Source organism: Cervus elaphus, chromosome 1, assembly GCF_910594005.1.
Source record: "Cervus elaphus chromosome 1, mCerEla1.1, whole genome shotgun sequence".
NCBI lineage: Eukaryota > Metazoa > Chordata > Mammalia > Artiodactyla > Cervidae > Cervus > Cervus elaphus.
In genome coordinates, this window is record NC_057815.1 from 47,900,259 (window position 1) to 47,906,786 (window position 6,528).

A 6,528-nucleotide genomic window follows, 5' to 3' on the forward strand; every position below is an offset into this window, starting at 1 on the left:
AACTCTTACTAATCAATAAAAAAGGAAAAAGAAATGAATATAAACTTCACAGGAGAGGAAGCCCAAATGGCTCCTCAATGTATAAAAATAGGGAATCTCATTGACAATCAGAAAAACACAAATTTAAACTACAATGTGATACTATTTATCACTCACCAACTTGACATAAAAAAAACAAATATGGCCTAGAATGTGGAGCAAAGGGGCCATGGATCCACTGCTTGTGGAAATATATATAAATATATATATAACCATTTTGGAAAGACAGGTTGGTATTATCAGCTGAACTTCAACATAATCATATTCTATTTCACTTCTAGGTCTGAACCATTTGAACTGTCTTACCAGGATATGTGCACAACATTATGATACCGAGGCAGAAAAATAAAAAACACAAATGTCAAAATAAGCCGTGATATATTCATGTTTTGCAATAATCTTCAGCACTGAAAATGAAAGAACTACTGTAACCGTCATCAACATGCTTGTATTTAAAGAACATATTGTTGTTCTTTCCCGGCAGGAACCATGGAGGGTGCAGAAGAGAAGAAAAAGAAGCTTCCTGCTGTGCCAGAAACCCTTAAGAAAAAGCAAAAGAATTTCGCAGAGCTTAAGATCAAGTGCCTGAGAAAGAAGTTTGCCCAAAAGATGCTTCGAAAGGCAAGGAGGAAGCTTATCTATGAGAAAGCTAAGCATCACCACAAGGAACACAGGCAGATGTACAGAAATTTGAATGGCTAGGATGGCACGAAAAGCCGGCAACTTCTATGTACCTGTGGAACCCAAATTGGCGTTTGTCATCAGGATCAGAGGTATCAATGGTGTGAGCCCGAAGGTTCTAAAGGTGGGGCAGCTCCTTCACCTCCGGCAGACCTTCTGTGACACCTTTGTGAAGCTCAACAAGGCATCAGTCAACATGCTGAGAATAGTGGAGCCATACATTGCATGGGGGTGCCCAAATCTGAAGTCTGTAAATGAATTGATCTACAAGCATGTTTATGGCAAAATCGACAAGAAGCGAATTGCCCTGACAGACAACGCGTTGATTGCTCCATCTCTTGGGAAATACAGAATCATCTGCATGGAGGACCTGATTCACGAGATATATACTATTGGAAAATGTTTCAAAGAAGCAACTTCCTGTGGCCCTTTAAATTGTCTTCTCCGTGAGGTGGAATGAAGAAAAAGACCACCCATTTTGTAGAAGGTGGAGATGGTGGCAACAGGGAAGACCAGATCTACAGGCTTATTAGAAGGATGAACTAAGGTATCTACCAGGATTATTTTTGTAATCTGGTCAGTTAATAAATATTTGAAACAAATTGAAAAAAAAAATAAAAGTAAAAATAAAGAACATATTGTTGACCAAAATAAGTAAATGACCAGTGAACTATACAACATAAATCTAGTTACAGAAGTTAAAAAACTGGCAAAATCTTGAAACTATATTGTTTATGGATACACACATGTGATAAAAACTAATTTTAAAACAGGAAGGGAATGATAACCCTAAGTTTAGGATGGAAATTACCTTTGGAGAATGGGCAGAGAGAAATGTGCGGAAGAGAGAGGGACATGACAGGCTTCTGTGATGTTAGTATCTGTTTTCTGGATTTCTTAGGGGGCTTCTTGGGGAGGAATACTTTTTTAAAGTTTTAGCTGGTAAAGTAATATAAATGATTATACTAATTTTAATTATTCTGCCATTGATCCTTCTTAAGAACAAAAATTACATAAATTCTAAAACTACTCAACAAAAGATAAGGGTATTCAATAAGAGCCTACTGTCTAGCACAGGGAACTCTGCTCAGCTTTATGTGGCGGCCTGGATGGGAGGGGAGTGTGGGGAAGAATGGATACAGGTATGTGTATGGCTGAGTCCCTTCTCTGTTCCCCTGAAACCATCACAACAATGTTCATCAGCTGTACCCCAATACAAAATAAAAAGTTTTTCTTAAAAAAAAAAAGGTTTTGGGTATAGCACACATTGTTGCTTTTAAAAAATTTTTACTGGAGTATAGTTGATTTACAATATTGTGTTAGTTTCAGGGGTGCAACAAAGTGACTCAGTTACACACGTATATTGTTTCTTAAATCAGTCTGTTGTGTATCTGATTCTTCTGCGACCCCATAGACTGTAGCCCCCAGGCTCCTCTGTCCATGGGATTTTCCAGACAAGAATACTGAAGTGGATTGCCATGACCTCCACTTGGCAATCGCCACTGGTGGGGATCTTCCCCACCCAGGGATCAAACCTGGGTCTCCTACACTGCAGGTGGATTCTTTACCATCTGAGCCACCAGGTAAGTCTTTGAATCAGTGTAGTAATTTCCAAATAATTTGTTGATTTCTTGTTGGTGTGTGTATTATCTGATACGGTTGAGATTAATCAAGTGGTGACCTTCTTGCTGTGATTTGACATGGAGGTTCAGTGTACCCGTCAAATTGATAATAATAGTTGTTGGATGATATGTAGTATCAATAAGTGGAGAAAGAAAGGGTCCGTGGTGCTGAATTCTTTCTGTAAGATAACATATTCAATTAATTAATGCTGGGATATAATTGATGTAGAACATTACATTAGTTTCATGTGTACAACACAATGGACTTCCCATCTACAAGTTCCATATCTGAGGACTCAACTAAACTTGGACCTAAAATATTTAAAAAGCAAAATTTCCAGAAAGCAAAACTTGAATTTGTTTTGCTTCGGCAACTATTTACATAGCATTTATAATATATTAGGTATTATAAGTAAACTAGAGATAATTTAAAGCACATGGGAGGAAGGTCTGAGGCTATATGCAACTACTACACCATTTTATATGAGGGACATGAGCATCTGAGGATTCTGGCATCCACAGGAGTCTTGAGACTAATCCTCCACAGATACTACAGGACAGCTGTATTGTGAAATGACTGCCGCAAGAAGGATAGATAGCATCCACCACCACCACACATAGCTACAGTTCTTTTTTCTTGTGATAAGAATTTTAAGATTTATTCTCTTAGCAACTTTCAAATATACAATATTATTAACTATTAGTCACCATGCTGCATATTACATCCCCAGGGTTTGATTATTTTATAACTAGAAGTTTGTACCTTTTGATCTCCTTCATTTCACTCACTCATTGCCCACTGCCTGCCTCTAGCAACCATTAATCTGTTCTCTGTATCTATGAATTCAGCTTTTTCTTTTTATTTTAGATTCAACATATGAGTGATATCATATGGTATTTGTCTTTTCTGTCTGACTTATTTAAACGCTTTAGAATGCCCTTAAGGTCCATCCATGTCTAAATGGCAAGTTTCCCTCCTTTTTCAGGCTGAATAATATTCCTATGTATGAATATATGTGCACCTGACCTGCCTCTTGAGAAACCTGTATGCAGGTCAGGAAGCAACAGTTAGAACTGGACATGGAACAACAGACTGGTTCCAAATAGGGAAAGGAGTACATCAAGGCTGTATATTGTCACCCTGCTTATTTAACTTATATACAGAGTACATCATGAGAAACGCTGGGCTGGAAGAAGCACAAGCTGGAATCAGGATTGCCAGGAGAAATATCAATAACCTCAAATACGCAGACGACACCACCCTTACGGCAGAAAGTGAAGAACTAAAGAGCCTCTTGATGAAAGTGAAAGAGGGGAGTTAAACAGTTGGCTTAAAGCTTAACATTCAGAAAACTAAGATCATGGCATCTGGTCCCATCACTTCATGGCAAATAGATGGGGAAACAGTGGCTGACTTTATTTTCTTGGGCTCCAAAATCACTGCAGACCGTGATTGCAGTGATGAAATTAAAAGACCCTTTACTCCTTGGAAGGAAAGTTATGACCAACCTAGACAGCATATTAAAAAGCAGAGACATTTACTTTGTCAGCAGAGGTCGGTCTAGTCAAGGCTATGGTTTTTCCAGTGGTCATGTATGGATGTGAGAGTTGGACTATAAAGAAAGTTGAGAGCCGAAGAATTGATGCTTTTGAACTGTGGTGTTGAAGACTCTTGAGAGTCCCCTGGACTGCAAGGAGATCCAACCAGTCCATCCTAAAGGAGATCAGTCCTGGGTGTTCATTGGAAGGACTGATGTTGAAGCTGAAACTCCAATACTTTGGACCCCTGATGGGAAGAGATGACTCATCTGAGAAGACCCTGATGCTGGGAAAGATTGAGGGCAGGAGGAGAAGGGGACGACAGAGGATGAGATGGTTGGATGGCATCACTGACTCGATGGACATGAGTTTGAGTAAACTCCGGGAGTTGGTGATGGACAGGGAGGCCTGGTGTGCTGCGATTCATGGGGTTGCAAAGAGTCGGACACGACTGAGCGACTGAACTAACTGACTGACATATACACATGCACATACATATGTATGTTCTATTAATATATAAATAACCTTTTCTTTATGCATTCATTCATCAACAGACACTTAGGTTGATTCCATGTCTTGACTAGCGTAAATAATGCGGCAATGAACATGGAGCTGCATATATCTTTTCCAGTTAATGCTTTCATTTCCTTCAGATAAGTAGTCAAAAGTGGAATTGTTAGATCATTTAGTTATACTTTTAGAACTAATATTTTAGGTAGTTCTATTTTTAATTTTTAAAGGATCCTTGGTACTGTTTTCCTTAATGGCTGTCCCAGTTTACATTCCCACTGACAGTGCACAATTATTCCTTTTTCCCCACATCTTTGCCAACGCTTGCTGTTTCTTTTTTATAAGAGCCATTCTAATGGGTGTGAGATGATATCTCACCTTCACATGTGTCTGTTGACCATTTACACGTCTTCTTTGGAAAAAATGTCTAGTGAGATCCTCTGCCCATTTTATTTATTTATTTATTTATTTATTTTTATTTTTTTATTATTATTTTTTTTTCCAGTGGGTTTTGTCATACATTGATATGAATCAGCCATGGCCTCTGCCCATTTTTAAGTCAGATTGTTTTATTTTGCCATTGAATTGAATGAGTTCTTTATATATTTTGGAAATTAACCCATTACCAGATATATGATTTGCAAATATTTCCTCTCATTTGGTAGTTGCTTTTTCATTTTATTGATGGTTTCCTTTGCCATGCAGAAGCTTTCTAGTTTAAGATAGTCCTACTTGTTTATTTTTGCTTTTGTTGCCTCTGCCATTGGTGTTAAACCCCCCAAAAATCTTTACAAGACTGATGCCAAGGAGCTTACTGTGCTATGCGTGTGTGCTTAGTCATTTTAGTTGTGTCTGACTGTCTGTGACCCTGTGGACTGTAGGCACCAGGCTCCTCTGTCCATGGGATTCTCCAGGCAAGAATACTAGAGTGGTTTGCCATGCTCTTTTCCAGGGGATCTTCCTGGTCCAGGGATCAAACCCGTATCTCCTCCTTCTTCTGCATTGCAGTTCTTTCACAACTGAGCTACCTGGGAAGCCCCAAGGGGCTTACTACCTATGTTTTTTGTAGGACTTTAATGGCTTCAGGTCTTACATCATGTCTTTAATCTATTTGAGTCAAGTTAAGTTAATGGTATAAGATAGTGTTTCACTTTCATTCTCTTAGAAGACTGCCCAGTTTTCAAACACCAGCTGTCCTTTGCCCATTATATATTCTTGGCTTCTTTGTCATAAATGAATTAGCCATACATGCATAGCGCCCTCCTTTCTGGTCCATTGATCTATGTGTCAGTTTTTAATGTAAACATCATACTGTTTTGACTACTACAGCTCATTTTGAAATGAGGAATTGTGATGCCTTCAACTTTGTTCTTTATTCTTAAAATTGCTTTGGCTATTTGGGGTCTTTTGTGGTTTCATGTGAATTTTAAGATTGTTCTATTTTTGTGAAAGATGGCATTGGAATTTTAATAGGGATTGCATTGATTCAGTAGATTACTTTGGGTAGTATGGATATTTTAACACTACTAATTCTTCCAGTCCATGAAGACTTAAACTTTTTATAAAAGGTATTTTAATGATGTTAATTATAAAAATAATTTTTCAAACCAGTAATATTTTAAATGCTACATGAGTTGTAACCCTTAAAGGATGCTCACAAATGTTCTCACCTGGATACTAAACAGGCAGTTTATATTAGACAGACGAATCTGAAAAGTAAGAGAAAAAGGAACCCATGTAGACAGAAATTCAGATAAAGTATTAACTGTAACAAAATGGGGCTTCCCAGGTGGTGCAGTGGTAAAGAATCTGCCTGTCAGTGCAAGAGACGCATATTCTTGCCTGGAGCATTCCATGGATGGAGTAACCTGGTGGGCTACAGTCCATGGTGTTGCAAAGAGTCAGACATGACCGAGTAACTGAGCATACACACACATAACAAAATGGCTGACTTTAGACACAGAAGATTATATACTCAGTATTCCATGTTCATTATCCTGCTTTGGCCTTTTATCCTTTTGGTAAATTTTGAATTTCTCAAGCCAGTCTCTCTTTCTCTCAGTGCTATGCAGTGGAATTCCAGGGCTTATTCTTAGAAAAACTATATGTCCACCCAATTGCTGGTGAAAGAAGTCAC

At 38.3% G+C, this 6,528-nt stretch overlaps 1 pseudogene; it reads left to right on the forward strand.

Moving 5' to 3' along the window:
- Positions 1-528: 528 nt before the first annotated feature.
- On the forward strand, positions 529-1,273 carry LOC122690796 (annotated as a pseudogene).
- The last annotated feature ends 5,255 nt before the right edge of the window (positions 1,274-6,528 follow it).